The following is an 18,448-nucleotide window of genomic DNA, read 5'->3' as shown; positions in this document are numbered from 1 at the left end:
GAGGGCTGACAGCTGAGGGCTGTCTCCCAGCCACGCTCCCAGCGGCTGGGGAAAAAAAGCCAATAAGTCACGATCAGTCCAGAGGGGGATCTGAGCAGCCCATCACAATGTCCACGACACCCAGGGTCCACAGCCTGGCTTCGGGGACGACCATGGATCCCTGAAGAGGAAGCGATGTCTGGCATGTATGTGCAAATGAGCATTTTTCTGGAGGAGGGTGTCCTTGACCCCCAAAAGATTAAGAACCACTCATCTAGGAAAAGCCAGACTTGTCTAAAACTTCAAAACAACATGATCAGGGATAGACACTATAGGTGCTCAATAAATATGAATGGATGGATGGATGGCTGATGGGTGGATGATGGATGGGTAGATGGATAGGCGGATGGATGGATGGATAGGTGGATGGATCGATGCCATATAACAGAAGACTATTGGGAGAGACAGGAAAGGGAGCAACCAATTCTGCCTGGGGCAGGAGGACAGCAAAAATTTCCAGGAGGAGCTGACCCTTTTAAACTGAGTCTTGAAGACTGAATAGGAGTTGCCAAGCGGATAAAAGGAGAAAGGCATCCCAGGCAGGGGGAAGAGCCGATGCAGAGGCACAGAGATGTGAGTGAGCCCGAGGAGGGTGTGCTTGGACAGTGTGGAAGTTAGTTCACCTGGCTGGCCAGAGGTACACATGGGTAAGAGGAGCAGGATAGGGGCTCCCTCCTTCGGAAAGCCCACAGGTCCCAGGAGCTGTCCCATAGGAACTGCTCCACTAGGTCGTTCTTGAGCAAGCAGGGATCTCCCCTCCCCCCACCAGCACCCAACAATTGCCTGGGTCTCTAGGTGGGGGGAGGGGAGGTCCCAAAGACAGTTCCACACCAGTGAAGAGCATTGGGTCACTTACCGCATCCCTTCCTATCCTGGACTTCCTTTACTCCTGCGGTTCACTCCTGAGAGACTGGTGTTCCTAGTCGCCCCACTTTCCAGATGAGAAACAGGCTCGGACAGGCTAGGTGACTTGCCCAAGGTGACTCACTAGCTCCCAAGCGAGGGGCCCTCCCTCCTGGACTCACACCTCCCAGCGCCCTGCTCTTTCCCCTTCCCCTCTCTGGCCCCCTGGTTGGCATGCCAGCAGTCTCGCTCCCCTCCTGAGATTAGGCCCCTCTGGTTAGGGGTGTGAAGAATGGCCCACCACAGGGGGCTGAGGTCTGGCAGGGCTGGTATCCCGCCAGCAATGTTTTGCTCCGGGAGGAATCCCCCGCCAAGCCGAAGCGTCAGGCCTGTTCCAGGGCTGCCCCATGAATTAAACATGCCCCTGTGGTTAGCTCAGTAATGCTTTTATTAATAGTTAATTACTCAACGCGCGCTGGGGAAATGAGGCTCACTCAGGCCTCGTAAATTAAGGCAGTGATCTTGTGGAGGAAGCCACTGGGAGTTCACTGCCCCGGCCCCTCCCATCGCCGCACCTCTGGGCTTGCCGTTTAGCGCTAAAGGAGACGTGGCGGGAGATGAGGGGACAGGGACCTTCTCCGGGTGGAGGCGGGAAGTGGAGGATGAGCATCCACCCCGTTCCTCAGAGAGAAAGGGCCTGAGGGGAGGGGCGAAGTGTCAACTAGGAGGTGTTGTCCCTGCACCGTGACAGCTGGTCACCGGCCTCTGGTCCTTGTCACTGCTGGGGACTCAGCGTAGCATCCAGGGAGTCCTCAGGGCAGGGCCACCTGCCTCAGGTGTGGGCCTCTGGCGGAGAGGAGCAGATCTAAGGTGATCCTGCCACGAAGCCACGGGCCTCCCTCCCCACTCAGCCTTTCTCTTTTCACGAGTGTCCGGACTCCCCTTCTAGGTGGTGGCTGTGCCTGAAGCAATCTCCCCTTCTGACTCTTGGCTGAGCTGGATAAGGGACTTCTTCTAACCTGGTTTGGCTCTTCTAAATTTAACTTTCTCCTGTGTTTCGTCTGCCAAGCGACAGAAGCCCCTCACTTTGTCTTCCTGGGAGATGGGAGCCGACCCCCACTTTGAACCTGCTGTATGCCAGGACCTGTCCCTCTGGTTCATGTTCATTAGCCCCATTTTTCAGCCCTGTGACTTTGGGCCCGCGACTCCACCTCCCTGGGTTTCCATTTCTTCATCTGAAAATGGAGATGACAACACCCGTGTCTGGAGTTACTGTGATGATTCAACGAGGCAATATACGAGTAGTACTCAGAACACTGCTTAACACACAGTAAGTTCTAAGTGACAGCAATTGTTATCTTCTTCACAACCATGCTGCCATTTTACAGATACACAAAGTGAGGTTTTAAATATCTTCTTTTGCCTGAGAACACATAACCCAGAACTTCACGGTGCCAAAGCTCATCGCTTTCCTTCCATGGAGGCAAAGCGGGGAGCCCATCTCCCCTCCAGAAGAGCATGCTGGTCAAGTCCCAGGAGCCAGGAAAGCTCTCCCCGTCTGTCCACAAGTCATAGAGCCTCACCAAGGCAGTCCAGGCTGAGACACAGGAACACAGGCCCCGCAGCTGGGCCAGCCCCAGTCCAAATCCTGCCGCCCCCGCTAGCCGTCATGTTGACCCCTGGAGCCTCAGTTTCCACTTCTGGCAAAATGGGCTCATAGTAACACTGACCTCCTCACATGTGGTAAGGGTTTCCTTTTGAAAGTGCCTGGTATCCAGTCGCCTTCTTTCAGAACTCTCTGTGCCTGCGTTTCTTTATATGTAACCTGGGGATGAGAAAAGTCCTCCCTCAGTGGGTTGTTAGAGCCCCGCAGAGATAATGCACAGCAATCTGGCATGCAAGCAGGAAAATATGTAAATATATAAGCGGCTTGTGTTCCTGGTCCAGGCTCTTCAAAGGCAGGGATTTAGGGGTTAAACACTGCCCCTGGTGGATGCAATGACCCCTGCCTGATGAGGGCTCTCCTGGGTCAGGTGATGCAGAGGGTGGGGGACAGATGGCCTCTGACACCCATGCCGGCCACCAACCACTTTGCTTGTGAGAGGTCAGCCTCTCTGCAGTGACCCCCTAAACCGCCAGAGCGACACAGGGGCAAGGAGTCCGGGGCAGGAGCTTGATGCCCTCCCCCTTAGGGAGCACGAATCGCTGAGGAGTGCAGCTCCGGGTTCATATATAATATGTAGCATCAGATTTAAATGTCACTGCTGCAGGCGGCTGACCCGGGTTCCCACACAATGGGATGCGAGGGGCGCCTACGCCGCCTCTTCATCTTCCTGGCGGTCGCTGACCAAAGGGAGGGAGATTGGGTTTCTTAAAAAACTAAACAGTTGTTGAGCGCTCTGGCGTTGCCTGGGCAACAGCCGAGGCGGAGAGAGAAGCTTCTTATTGTTTAAAGTTATTCTTGCTCGATTTCAAAGGGCTGCTCTGAAAAGACTGCATTCTCCAAGCAGCCCACCTGGTCCTCTCTGCCGGCCTGGCCTGGCCGTGCGATCCTGGCTCCTGCCCTCCCTCAGCCCCAGTCCCACTTCCCAGCCAGAGGCTGTGGACGGGCGGGGTCATGGCCGTGCTGGACATCAGGGCAGGGAGGTGAGTCCCCTCCTGTGCTCTATACATTGCGCCAGGACCAGCAGCGCTCATGCGGAATGAGCACACAGCCAACATAAGGAGGATCTGTGCTCCCCCACCACGGGCTGCTTTTCCAGCTCTGTGTGACCTGGGATATGGACACAAGTGTGGCTCAGTGACTTATGGGTCAGCTCACAGAAGTGCCTGAACTTGAGGGATGGGGCTCAACCATCTAAGTTCCTGAGAACTTGGGCATCTTGGTTTTCAAGCCCAGCCAAGGGCAAGACGAAGGTGACAGGGACAAGTCATTGCTCTGGGGCCATGGCTGAGTGCAGCTGCCAGGATAATTTGAGACCATGCAAGTGGCATCCCATGCCCCTCTGCCCCTCGGGTGACCCTGTGTTGGAATTGTTTACTCAGCTCTCTTCCCCCTGAGACTGTTAACTCCCTAACAGCAGGGCCACTGCTATTCATCTCCATGTATTCTTGTAAGCTGCCTCAAATCCTTTCAGGAGTAAGGCACATTCTGAAAATCCAGATGAGATGTAAGTATATTTTTAATTAAAAAATGTTCAGATAGTGGATACATACACATGATGCAAAATTCAAAGTTTAAAAAGGAATAAATACCACGTCTCCTGATGCCAAGTCTCCCTCCACGGGGACAGTCATGGCTTCCAGCTTCCGATGTATCTTTCCAGAGATATGCCACTCATAGAAGCAAACGGGCATCAAATAAAGTATATTATTCACATCTTTAGCTCCTGTATCTAGCTCAGGACCCAGTACATAGTAGATGCTTGATAAAAGTCTGTTGGATAGATGGACACAGAAACAGATGGGTAGGTGGATGAACGCATGAGTGGATGGATGGATGGTTGAGTAGGCAGATGGATGGATGGATGGGTAGTGGATGGGTGAATAGGTGCAGGTCTTGTATTTAGTTCTCTTTCCTCCCAGATAGCTGAGTTTCCCAACAGGATGTTTCTTGAGAGAAAAATGACAGACCCAGCATGAGACATGTTGAGTCTGAGGGGCCTGTGTTATTCAGATGGGAACACCCAACAGGCAGTTGCATTGTGGTTATATCAGAGGGGAATTTTGTCCTACTGCTGATAACAGAGACCCAGCTACAATGGCTTGAATCTGTAAAGGTTTCTTTTCCTCATGATGAGAAGTTCCAGTGGAGGGTCAGCCCTCCGGGGTATCAGGAATGAGGTCACTGTGATGCCCTTTCCCTCATGGTCTCAAAAAGCTGTTGGAGGAAGGGACTCCAGCCATCATGTCCATGGTCCAGCAAGGAAGAAAGAAGAATAAGAGGGGCAAAAGGATGAATTCGCCTCCTATAAAAAGCCCTTTACTGGAAGCCCCACCCAGTGACTTCTAGTTGTATCTCCATGGCAACCTGTAGCTGCAAAGGAGGCTGGGACATGTGGCTTCTAAGGTGGGCAAATGACTCCCCTGGAGAATATTGGGGATCTATTAGTAAGGAAGGAGGGGAAACTGGATAAAGAGAAGGCATCTAGCAGGCTCTGCCACGTGGGTGGAGAGTCAGAGGAGAGTTCTGGGCCCGAGGATTGGCATGCAGGAAGGCGCGTCCCAGGGATGAACATCAACCGAAGCACAGAGGTGGGCAGGGCATCTCACACCGCATTCCCTCCAAGTCCTGTTGGCTGCAGCCTCAAACCATCTCCAGAGTGGGACAGCTTCTCCCACTCCCGCCCTGGGCCAGGCCTCCATCATCTCTCACCTGATGACTGCAGCGGCCTCGCTCCTGGTCTCCCTGCCCCTCCTCTGACCTGCTGCTCAGTGCTGCATTCTCAGCCCAGCGTCCACAGCGACCCCCTAATTGGCAAGTAGGAACACCTCTCTCCCTGCTGCACACCCTGCAGTAGTTTCCCGTGTCACTCAGAATGAGACCCCTAGGCTTTTTCCAAGGCCGGCCAGGCCTGACGTGATGTGGCCCTGCCCTCTCCATCCTCTCCTGCTGTCGGTCACTCTGCTCCAGTCACACGGGCCTCCTGGCTCCCTCCCGCTCCAGGGTCCTCACACCTGCTGTTCCTTCAACCAGACCAGGAATGAATTTCACTCAGAGCCATCACATGGCGACCCCTGTGCCTCCTTCAGGTCACTGCTCAAATATTACTTCCCCAGAGAGGCCCCCCCGCCATCATTCTCTACTCCAGGACTTAACCCATTTGGGGCTACGGACCCCTGGGCCTCTGGAGAAGCCTATGGACTCCTTCCCAGAATAATATTTTAAATGTGTAGAAGAAAATACATAGAATTACAAAGGAAACCAATTATACTGAAATACAGTCTTCAGAATATTTACAGAACAAGCTCGTGCTGGGGTCCTCGGTGTGCCTCTTTATGATGCCTTAGACAGCACAACCCAGCAGCGGCTCTGTTAACGGCCGCAGTTCCGAAGCAGTGATGGGCTTGAATGATATTTCGAAATGTCTGCAACAACTGTAATGTGATAGGAAATATCTGATGTCTGCTGGGGACAAAGTCACAGGCATTGCTAATACCACCATGGTATGTTGCCAACATTTATAATTGAAGAGAAATGCTATATTTCAGTTAGAGGTTAGTGAAATCAAAACATGATTCCCCCCCCCCCCAACTTCACTGACCTCCTGAATTCTGTCCACAGATCCCTGGGGGGAGTCTGGGTTTCTTTGGTTTTAATTTTAAGTCCCTTTCTCTGACATTACACATTTATTTGTTAACGTGTTTACTGTCTGGTCCTCCCAGAAGGGCAGAGATTTTATCTGTTCTGCTCGCTCTGTATCTTCCGTACCTAGAACACTGCCAGGCACATAAGTGATCAATAAATATTTTTTTAAATCAAGGAACCAGCAAGGGATGAAGCTGGAGAGGCAGAGAGGCTGGAGCAAGATGTGAGGGGCCTTGAAGGCCGTGCTCAGTTGTGTGGCTGTGACTGGTGGTGATGGACTCGCCCTGGGAGAGAGCAGCCCGGGGGAGGTCACTGTCCCCACGGCAGCCGGGCTGACAGTTGGATGCTGGGGAGGGGACTGGACCGGCCTGGCCTGCCTTCCGGGGCGGCTCCTTGAGGGAGGCTCGGGTGTAAACAACTCCACGTCCATCGTTAATGTCAGCAGCCACTGCCCTCCCTGCTCCCCCGTCTCCTCCTTCCGGCCTCCCTGGTTGTTAGACGGCGACCTTAGAGAAGCTGGGCCCAAAGCGCCGTCATCATTCTTCAGTGTTTCCCAGGCAGTGATGGCGTGCCAGGCCACAGGGACAGGGCCCATGGGCTGAGGAGGCGGGCACGGGGGTGGGTGGGGAAGGAGAGGCCCAGAGGTTCAGACTCGCCTCAGGGCCGTCTCAGTGGCAGCTGTTGTGGAGGGAGCTGGTGTGTCAGACCCTGGAGCCAAGGAGGAGCCGGGTCACCCCTCCCAGCCTGGGGCTGGCCATTTTACAGACACCTGAGAATCCCGGGAAGAGCAGACGTCTGGGATCAGACCGACTTGGGCCGCTTACTCCTTAACTGCATCTGCTTCATCAAGTCACGTAAACGCTCCAGGCCTCGGTCTCCACACTCTCAAATGGGAGCGGGTGAGGATTCCACGGGGAAAAGAATAGATCGGAAGCAGCCGCTCGATGCTGGGTGCATGGTCAACACTCAACAAACAGTCCTCCTTGTCACCATTAACATATAGGAAATGACTGGACAGTGGGACCAATTGCCAGCATTCCATAGTAATCCACCTTATCCCCCTGCCCGTAAAGGGAGGGGGAGGATAAGGCCGTACCATAGGAACCAGTAAGTCAGTAGTGGAGACAAAAAGCAAGTCCTGGAGTCAGACAGATCTGGATTCAAATCCAGCTGTGTGACCGTGGGTAAGCCACATGACCTCTCTGAATCTCAGCTTTCTCATTCATAAAACAAGGATAGTACTTTCTTCTCATAATGCTGTGAGGATTACTGGACAAGAACGATGTGTGAAAGGCCCCAGGGACGGGGCCTGACCCGAGGAAAGCACTCAGTCAACAGAGCACGTGCATACATTATCACAGTCCCAGCCCTGTGTGGGGGACCCAGGAGGAGACAGATGACGGGAATAGTCCCCCCTGTGCCGAGCAGCTCCCACTTTAGAAAGCACTCTTTCAGAGCTATCATTTCATTGGAACCCCACTCAGCACTTCAGGATGAGCAGGCCTGAGAGTTTGATCCACATTTGACGGAGGGGCCACAGGAGCTCTGGTGGCAATGGACTCCCGGAGCCATCTGCTCGAAGATGGCACAGCAGTGCGATTTAGGGGGGACGTGAAGCTGGGTATCTCAGCTTGAGGCCCTTTTCACATCAGCCACTGGGGTATTCATTCCCTCCACAGAGAGTCGCTGAGCCCGGCCCCAGGGATGTGGCAGTACTTGGGCAGACATGACTTCTGCCCTCGAGGCGCCTGGAGCCTGGTGGACTCTGGACCCGGAGACCCCTTCCCACCAGCACAGGGAACATCCACATCTGCTCACGGACGACAGATCGGGGAGCACCCTGAGTCCAGAGTCGCAGCTCTGGGTGCCCCCTTTGGACAGTGCACAGGCCAGGAAGAGAAGCGTTCTCTGTCCTTGGGGATGAGACCCACTCGTTAATAAGCCCAGAGATAGGTACTAGGATCCCAGCGCGAACAAGAGTCCTAAACTGCAGGATGCCGTGGGCAGACGTGTTCCGGAAAAGCCACGCCATCCCCTGGCCTCTCGGAGAGTCACATGCTTACGAACGTGCTGCAGGCTCTCTGGAAAGTCCGGCAGGAAAGACACCTGTTCCACCTGAAGTCTCCCAATCGTTTTTGACCACGCACTCCTTTGTTCCAAGCCACCTCTGCCAGCTTGAGTATGTGCTAGAGCGGTGGGAAGAGCTCCGCGTCTACAGCCAGGGACTCGGGTTCGAGGCTCAGCCTTACATGGGATTAGCACTTCGTAAACCAATCGTCGAAACATTGTAACCCAGAGAAGGGGAAGCGACTTGCCCAGGTCACTCAGCACCAGCTCTAGAACCCAGGTCTCCACGCTAGTGATAACGTGATGGGCGGCCTTAAGGCGTATCTGGCCTTGCTTCCCCTCTGACAGGGGCAGCCCTCACCCAACCTGCTGGGTGGGTGTTCAGGTCTACTAGTCCATATGGTGCCTTTCTGCAGATTACAAAAAGACAAAAAGGCTTTTCCTTCTCCTGGGTCAACAAAATCCCATTTCAGGGCACATGGATTGATAAAGCATTGCATGGCCTGGATTTCAGCCCCACTTGCTCCCTTGGCCAAGTACCGTTGTGCAGGATACAACCTGTACAACTGTACATGGCAACCCTTATATACCCTTTCTCCTCATTGCTCCTCACTCCTTCCACCTTCATCCCTTTCATGCGAGCAGCACCTTCCCCTCAGGGGGCCGGGGTGAGGCTGGAATGGGAAGAGCCCAGTTGGATGGGCTCTACTTCCCAAGCCCCAAAGCAGCATTGGCTGAAGGTGCTGACTCAGCAAACTTTAATTTATCTCACAGGCCAGGGGTGCGCGTGAAGCAATTAGTGAAATAATGGTTATGTCGCACTAAAAATTATTTATAGAGTCACCGTGCACACAGCTGTGATTAAATTAGACAACCAGGGGGACTTTAACTGCCAACGGAGCCAGCATCCAAGGTCCGGGCTCCAGCTGGCTGGGGATGGGGTGGGTTCACTTCTCCTGTCCACTTGCACCCCTGCCAGACAGGGGTGCTGACCCCGGCCCAGGCAGGGGTGAGGAGGGCCCACATGGGCAGTGGGGTGGTGAGGGGTCCCTGTTCCAGCTGATCTGAGCTGCCAGGACCCTGGAACTAAATACGTCCGGGGCTTTGCACATTTGGGTTCTCTGTGAACCCTCAGTGAGTGAAAGAGAAGTGGTTTGGGTGAATTAGAAAAGACGGTCCTAGGGCACCCACGGGCTTGCCGTTGACCCCTGCAGCAGCCCCTGAGAGCCAGAGCCGAGCTGGAAACCAGAGATCAAGCCAGCCTTTCACAGGGGGCAAAACAGAGAGCTGGAAAGTTCATCTTTCCTCTTCCCCTGGCAGGCGTCAGGAGACCCTTGTTCCAGCCCTGGGCCCTTTACCCCAGGGTGAGCCCTTTACCCCACCTGGACCTCAGGGTATCCCCTGAGAGTTAGTGTCGGACAGGGCGCTTCTACAGAGGGGAACAGATCTTTGTTGAGAATCTGTCGCATATGGACGCTGTCTGTATTTTACTGTCTTATTCGTGTTTACGTTCATATTCTTATTTAGCTCCTCACAACAGTCCTGTAAGGTAAGTATTCTTGTTCCCCCTTGACAGATGGAGAACCTGAGGTTCAGAGAGGTAAAGATATTTGCCCACAGCCACACAGCAAGTGAGGTGCTTTCTAAAGCCCCATCAGACTCCAATGATGGAGCACTGTGGTGCTTTGAGTATTTGGGGGTGCCTTCTGGGTACCCAGCACTGTGCTGGATGTGATGCTGAAAAATGATAACAGGGCTTCCTGTACACTCTCATTTCCTCAGCAGCCCCTCAGGTGCATATGAGGAAACTGAGTCACAGAGCGTGCCTTGAATGTCCCAAAACCCCCAGCCTCTGAGTCAGGGTGTGTGTTCATTAACAGGTCTCCATCTCTCGCCATGATGCTGGTGGCCCCCCCATGTAGGAGCCACAGATCTTTGCCCAAAGTCTAGGGCTACCTGTATGACTCCACGATTCTCCCGGGCTGCTGAGGGTCTTGGCAGCCCTGAGGGTGGCAGCTGGGGTAGGGAGTGTGCGATGCAGTCAGGGGCCCTTGGCAGAGTGTTGGCTCCAAGCCTGGCTCCTCCGCCAACCCCAGGCCAACCTCCCTGGCACTTCTATCCCTGCCCCTCTGAGCTGAAGATGGTTTCAGACCATTTCACAGGAGTGCTAGGCTCAGTCATCTTTTAGTGGCTGGGGCCCTTTCCGGATCTCGCTGGGCCTCCCTCTAAGCAAGCCCCTGGAGGCGCAGAGCAGAGGGGTGACCAAGCAGGGCCCCAAGCCCGCAGTCTCCCCTCTCTTCCTCCTCTCTTCTAGCACTTCCCTCGTGCGTCCCCCATCAGCTCCTCTGTCCCCCACAGCAGGTCCCTCTCTCCAATCATAGTTCCTGCAGCTCAGCTCCCTCTCCAGAAGACTTCTGCCCAAGGGCGTGTACTCATGGATCTCCCTGAACCCTACCCCTGTTACCCCAAAGCCGGAGGGCTAGATGGCGGGAGGACAGAGGATTGAGAGGGGAGCTCGGTGCCCCTGGTGCCCCTGTCTCCGGCGGGTCTCCCCAGGGAGGAACCCCACCATCCTTTTCACATCCTTTTCACAGCCCCTCTCCCTGGCCACTGCCCAATGTGACTCCTCATCCAAGTCAGGGCCGGCCTCTGGATTCTCCTGGGTGCACACGGGGCCAGTCCCCTCTCCCAGGTCTGTCGTGAGTCCTGCTGCTGCCTCGGGCCACTTAGCATGCAGCCCTGGTTGTGCGGCTGCAGCAACCAAATGAGATTAGCTTGCCTGCTAAAGCAAGTCCCCACTCGCCACCACCCACGGCCCTGCACAGTCGCCAGCTGCTCTGGAGAGCCCACCGCTGGGCGGGCCCAGCCCGGCCCCTACCACCTCACTCCCCCTCGAACTTGGGGCCAGGGGCAGGTGGAAAGAGGATGAAGGATCCTGCCCAACCTTATAGGCCTGCAGCCTCCCTCCCAACAGGCCTTCTGGAGTCAGCAGGGGGGCAGAGGGGACGCTGGGCAGAGGGAGACAAGCGAGATTAAGGATGCTTCCTGGCTTTGTATCCTTTGCCAGTTCTCCACCCAACCTCCTGGGAGGAACAAATAGGACATACACCCTGCCGCTTCTCCGCCCTTTACATCTCCAGGGCCAGTAGTAGGGAGCGAGGGGGAGGAAGGGTCCAGCCCAGCGGCACTCCCTCAGCGTCTGCTCCCACGCCTGCTGGGAGTCAAGCAAGAAGGTCTGCCCCAGCCCCGGGCCTCCCTGCCTCTCTCCTGGCCAGAGAAGGGGAGCCGTGGGAAGAAGGACCCAACCCAGCCCCAGCCCCCATCCAGCCGGAGGCCCTGCCCCTCACCCCCAGGAAGCTTCCAGGGCCTGTGAAGGAAGCTGGCAGGAAGAAGGTTTTCAAGAAGCCCGAGTTCTCAATCAGACCCCCGGAGAGGTGAGAGATGCCTTTGATGTCAGGACTTGGGTGAGGGTGTCTCATAAAGGGGTGGGGTGTGCAGGGGACCCTGCCTGGGCTCCTGCTGACAGCTGCAGCTGCCTCCCTGAGCTCACCTTAGTCTCCAGAACTGCCTTTCTTCTTGTTCCCATCTCTCCTAGTCTCCATCCTACAGGTGACCTGCCCAGCCAGAAGCAAAATGCTCCTGAGGCCACTCAGATGGCCCTGAGCCACCTGGGGCTTCATGCCTGCCTGGGTCCCACCGGGCTGCTCCCCTTTAAGGGCTGAGATTGGCACCTGCTGGCTGAGGATGGCAAGCCCCTGCTTGCCTCCCGCATCTACCTGGCCGGTCCAGGTGGGTCCAGTGGGGTTGGATGGGGGCTCAGTGTGAGGGAGGGGCTCCTCCTGTCCTTGCCTGGAGGGGAAGGCTCCCACATCTCCCACCACTCCCTGCCCATCTCCTCTCCCTCTCCTTCCTCCTTCTCAGCGTCCGCCCCTACCCCAGCAGCTCAGTTGGCCAGCTCATGCCCTGCACACTTCAACTTGCACTTCTCTCCTCACATGCCCGCTGTGTAACTTTAGGCAAAACACCAAACCTCTTTGAGCCTCACTTTCCCCATCTGCAAAATGGGAGTGACCCCTACTCACCTTAAGGGCTGCTGTGTGGCTCAAATTACATCACGACTGTGCATGGCCAGGAGAATCATGGAGCCATCTCAGGGATTTTCATTATCGGTGACTGAGAATCAGTTCCTCAAGAGTTTGCTGGCCTTTTGCCCAAAAAAGGCTCCGCAGGCCTTGGCCCCAGCTGTGTGGACGTTCCTCAGCATGGTTCATTTGGAGTGGATACGGGCGGGCCCCTTCTGTGATGGTGAACAGGGGTCCCGCTGGCCTCTGGCCCTGGGCAGAGGGAGGAGGGAGCGTCGGGACGCATAGGCAGGAGGGCGTGGATTAGAGTCCATCACAGAAATGACTTTCTTATCACCACACGACCTGAATTGCCGGGACCAACTCTGGAAATTGACTTGCCTCCCCTCTCTTGCCTCCCCTCCACTACCCTTCCCTCTGCTCCTGCTTCCCTCCCCAGCCTCAGCCCCCATCTCTGAAAGCCCTGTTGGGAGACACCAAGAGACAGAGATGCAGAGAGAAGCAAGGCAAAGAGGAAAGTGGGGCGGGCAGAGACCCCATGCTCCTAGAGGACCAGGAGGCAGAGGTGGAAAACAGGCAGGGATGGGAGACACGGGGGGACGTGGGCCTTCAGCAGAGAGGAGCACGTCCTCCTCCCAGCTCATTCCCCCACCTGCTCCTGCACCCTGCTGGCCAGGTTGGTGCCTTCTCCTGCCTGCTGGCCCCTCTCCAGCCCCTACCTTGGCGCCTCTGCACCCCGCCCGGGGCAGGGCTCTGATGACTGGGGCAGAACCCTGGGCTGGAGCCCACGGGTGCTTGGAAGCAGCCCTAGTGAGTTCCTGGCAGAGCTAGGCTGCAGGTGGTGGGGAATGGGCCGCGGGCAGCCGGGGGCAGCCAGCTGTGTAATCGGGCAGCACTCCACATCCAGGCAGGAAGTGTGCAGGGCAGGCGCTCAGGTAAGCAGAGGGAGGGCCCAGCCCCGCCTGCCCCAGGTCCCCAGTCACGCTGCCCTGGAGCATCCCATGGGGGCTCAGGGCCCAAGAAACTCAGGCGGAGCTGTGGGAGTCTTGGCAGGGGGCTGGGACCCACGATATAACCCTCGACAGCCCTCATGGTGCAGCCCAGCCCAGCCCCCAGGCCTGATGGAAGATCAGAAGCCGAATGCTGCTGCCTCGCAGCCTGAGCTGGTCCTGGCTCCCCCTTCCCAGCCAGCGTCTCCATCTACAGCCTGAAAGTCTGAGACTCCGGCGTTACCTGGCTCCAGGCCTCTAACCACGCAGCCCCTTCCCTCACCCCTCTCTGCTCGCCCACCTCCCTTCCACATGTCCACCTGTCACTAGTCTAGTGCAGACCCTCTGGGGGTGGGCGGTCCCAGGAGCCAGGGAGTCGAGCAAGGGGAGGACCCCAGCCCAGGATCATGTGGCCCCAGACCTTTCCCCCATAAGCCCACCCTCCCCAAACACACAGATACACACACACACACACTCTGCTTCTTTTGGATCACTCAGAATGTGTTGTTGAATCTCAAGTTCACAAATTATCACCTCTTAATCCAATCCCCATTTTACAGGTGGGGAAATCGAGGCCCAGAGAGGGAACGGACTTGTCCAAAGTTACATGGCAAGGAAATTCCTCTGAGCCCAGCCAGTCCTTCCCTCCTGGAAGGACCTCCCCTGGGAGCCCCCAGTGGCCTATAGGCTCTCTCCCCAGGCTCTCCAAGTCCTCCTGGCTGCCAGACCCGGCCAATTGCAGGGCCCCAAAGTTAATAAATCAAGGTGACTTTGGGGAGGAGAATCGGCCTCCTTCTCCCTTGTCCCTCCCATTTGCATAATCCTGGCTGGCAATATGATAATGATGTTTGTTAAAGACAGAGCACAATAAATTAATACCGTTAAGTTGTTGCTGCAAAATGCAAAGCAGGTAATTTACTGCCAGCGAGGAATGGAGCCTTTAAACTGTAATGGATTAACTTTCCCAGCAGCAAATGTGTCCCCCGAGGGAGGGAGGGGGGCGGCAGGGGCGGGGCTGGCTTGATGGTAGGGAGGCCGGCCTTCTTCCCAGGGTCCGGGCATTTGGTGCCCAGGCCCCGATCTTAGGTCTCCACTGGATGTCAACCTCTTCTCCATTGTGCAGAAGGGGAAACTGAGACCTGCATGGAGGTTGAGCTGTAGAAGACCACAGCCAGACAGTGCTGGTGAACTGGGACTTCCTGGGACAGCACACACCCCTCTAGAGGAGGGGGCTGCGGATGCCCCATTGGTGCACCCACACTGGGACCCTCGGAAGCAGCCCCTGTTGCAGACCTTTCTTTCTTGAGGGTGACTAGAGGGGTCCCACCAGGCCTAGTCCCAACCCCACAAGTGGCCAAGCTTCCAGCCCAAAGGGGGCCTCAGCCCCAGAGTCAATCCTGGCTCAGGCCTGGCTCCTCTTGGGGTCCACACCACGGCAAGGAGGGAAGGGTCCTGGGTTGGTTAGGGCCAAGGGGGTGGGGGAAGGGGAAGGAGTACACGGGGGCGGTGGGGGGGAGTGGGGGCTGAGAGTCAGACCCTGGCCTGATGCCCTCCCAGGTCCCCCGCCCCAGACACTGGTTCTCAGGTCCCGGGAGGGGAGGGGGCTGGGGAAGGGGGAGGAGAGGGGGGAGCGGGATCATGGCCGTGTGGAAGGTGGGTGGTTGGTGGGGAGGCAGGTAGTGTCTGTGGCCCGGGGCCCTCACCCACCGGGCAGCCCCTCCATTACGGCTCAGACAGCATCTTCAGCCCCCAGGAGAACTGCCGCAGCCCCGGCTCAGGGCTGGCCGCCGGGCGGGTCCCTGGGACCCCAGCAGAATTCTAATTTCCCATTTATCTCTGCAGCTTCTCCAGCTGTATTAAAGGGGCGACGCTCCGGAATCAGCTCCCAGGCTAATTGGAATTGGGCCTCCTCTCACTCCTGGACAAGGGGGGTTGGGGGTGGGGGTGGGGGCGGGGGCAGCTCCGACTGGGGTAGGGGATGCTGGGGACCTGGGCTCCACGTGGGTGGCTGTGGTCCTGGAATCCAGACTCGCGGTCACAGTCCTGACTGCCACGTGCCTTGAGCAAGCCCCTGTCCCTCTCTGGACCCCTACATTCCCTCATCTGAGATGCTGCCGATGATAATCACAATAGCGGCAGCACCCATCACTTTTGCTCAGCATTTCCTAGGTACCAGGTGCTGTCCAAAGAGCTCTACATGACAGCCCTCGTCTAATCCTGCAACAGCCCAGTGCAGTCAGCATCATTATAGCCTACTGTACGGATGAGTAAACTGAGGCGCAGAGGAGTTCAGTAACCTGCCCAGGTTTGTCAAGTGCCTGGAGACACCCAAATAGACCCAGGGTTGGGTGGAGCTCCCTATGCCCGTTTTGCAGATGGGGAGACCGAGGTCTGGTCCACAATGGCTTTTAGCTTTGGGATTATGTCACTCCCTCAAAGGCTCCCTTCCATTGCCTCCCAGGGTCCGGGGCTGGCATTTCCAGGGTAGCAGGCCGGGTTTTCAGATGGAGCCTTCAGTGCAAACGTCTGAGGTGGGGCAGGGCTCTGTTCTCCCAACACCTGCCTTTCCTTTGCCCCTCTCTCTTTCCCTGAACTCAGGCCTCAATCCTGGCATCCTCCTGGTCTCCTGGGGCCCCTTGTCCCGCACATGCTGAGCTGGAGGGAGGGCCTCACCTCCTGAGCACAAATTCATTCCCAGACAGACTCCGGATGCAAACCCCATGCCTCTGCAAGTCCAGGGTGGAAGGACAGAGAGGAGAGAGGGCAGAACTCCACCGGAGCCTGTCCCCTCGTGACCCTAGAACCAGGCCCTTTACACATGTTACCTTGTTTCACCTTCACAACAGCCCCACGAGCCAGGGCAGCTCGCATGCCCATTTTCCAGACAAAGAAACTGAGGCTCCTGTGAAGTGCTTTGAGCAAGTTCTCACGGTGAGGACCTGGTTGAGCTGGGATTTCAACCCAGTTTTGTCTAAATCCAGAAGCTGAGCCCTCAACAGTGCTCTCTCCCATGCAAGAGGGAAGCCAGGGCTTGGAAGTTCCAGCAAAGGAGGCCCTGGCGTGAGGGCGTGAGCACGCGACTCCAGGGAAGGGGCCAGGCTGGGGACCAGGGCACCTGGGTCTGAACCTCTGTTTGGTCCAGACACGCTGCGTGATACTTCCTTTCTCTGATCTCAATGGCAAAATGGAGCTAACGATAGCGCCTCCCTTACGGGGCGGTTGTGAGTATTACAGGAACTATAAATAAAACGCTTATCACACAGCCCGACACACAGTAGGTGCTCCATCAAAGCTAGCCATTGATTCCAAATGAAGTCACACCAGCCTCCCAGGACTGCCGGAGCAGCCCAATTGCCCTGCTCCATGGTCTCAGAGCTTGTCAACGCCAGAAGCATCAAAGGCAATGCCCTCATCTTTCAAATGGGGAAACTGAGGCCCTGGGTGGCAACAAGTGAGTGGCAGGGCCAGGACTCAGCCCCCAGTCTCCTGGAGGCCTCCCTGCCCCAGCCAGGGTGATGGTTCTCCCTCCAGTCTCCTTTTGCGCAGTCTGTACGCATCTGTCTGTCCGGCTGTCCCTCCCCTACGAAGCCAGAAGGATGGCTGACCCTGGCAGCCCTTTTTAGTCCAGCTGCTGGCAGGAACCAGCCTGAATGAATGCAAAGAGACCCCCCTCTGGAGGCTGCTCTTGCCGTGTCCCCTGTCCAAATGTTAATTTTGCCAGGGCCTTGATAAATCTTCCTGTCGTCTCCATCCGCCCGAGACATAGATTTCATCTTATTGAGAGGTGACACTTCTGCCCTTTGGTAGCAGCTATCAGTTTCAGGTGGCGCCCAGAGTGGAGAGCAATGAAGAACCAGGCCCTGCTAAATCCCCTTCTGCCACCCAGCCTTTCCCTTACACCCTGTGAGGCCAGCCCAGTTGAGACATCGTCACCTGCCCCTCCAGAAGAGGTCCCAGGGCTGCGCCCCCTCCCCTCGCTCCCAGCATTTTGGGGCACACCTGCACGTCTACACCTGAGGCTTGCTCAGGCCTCCAGAGCCACTTTGCTGTCAGGATGGCAGACTGGAGGAGCCATGGAATAACGTCCAGGGAGCACCTCTCAACCACTGATTCTTTGGGGCTGGGGTGTAAGTACCCCAGCTCCCTCACCATTTGGGGGCGGATTCTCTGAGGTGTGAGTTCCACTCTGGCTCCCAGAATTCCCTGGTGGAGTTAAGCTCTAGCTGCCCACCGTGGTAAGGGGCTTGATCGTGCGCCCCTCATTGACTGTCTCCCTTTCCTCTACTTCCTCACCCTCCCTGCTGCTGCATCCTGGGAGCACCTCCCAAATAAACTGCTTGCCTTTGACTCCTCTTCTTTGGGTCTCCTTCTGTGCGTACCCAAACTAAGACACTCACCAAACATTCCTTAGCACTCAAGATGTAATGCACTCTAGTCAGCAATGGAGATGCAACAAGAGGTATGTTGACATTTATCGAATGCCTATTATGTGGCAGGGACTGTGTTTCTTTCTCCTGGATCAATTTTTCATTCAAGCTGAAAGACATCTCTGAGAGGTCTTGTCTCAGTTATACAGATAAGGAAACAGATGCTCAGAGAGGTGAAGTGATTTGCCCAAGGTCACACAGCCAGCAATCGAAAGAGTCAATATCCAAACTCAGGCAGCACGTTCTTTTGTTCACTCCACTCTACCTCTCCCAGATGGAGGCAGGAAATGGAGCCAGGATTCACCTCCAGGTGTGATCAACAGCTCAGCTCGGTGAATGTCTCCTGGGGGCTTACTATGGGGTAGCCTTCTGCAAGATGCTGAGGACATCGCAATGAAAAGATGCAGTTCCATTCTTGAAGAGGCTGGAGATCTGGTTGGGAAGACAGGATGGCAGGGACCCCTCCCAGAATGCACTGCAGCCTCTTCCCTACAAGATCTTCTTCTTAGAATCTTGGGACATTCATGCTGGGAGGCGCCAAGAGATTGTCTACTTCAACACCCTCATTTTATAGATGAGGCAACTGAGGCTCAAGAGAAATAGGGGTTCATCCACGGTTGTACACCAGGACCAGAGCTCTTGTCTCTGAATTCTGCCGAGCATCACCCAGCCCCAAGCCTGTGTTTTGGTCTT

Source organism: Equus asinus, chromosome 15 (genome assembly GCF_041296235.1).
Source record: "Equus asinus isolate D_3611 breed Donkey chromosome 15, EquAss-T2T_v2, whole genome shotgun sequence".
In the NCBI taxonomy this organism is placed as follows: domain Eukaryota; kingdom Metazoa; phylum Chordata; class Mammalia; order Perissodactyla; family Equidae; genus Equus; species Equus asinus.
This window is presented reverse-complemented; position numbering follows the sequence as displayed.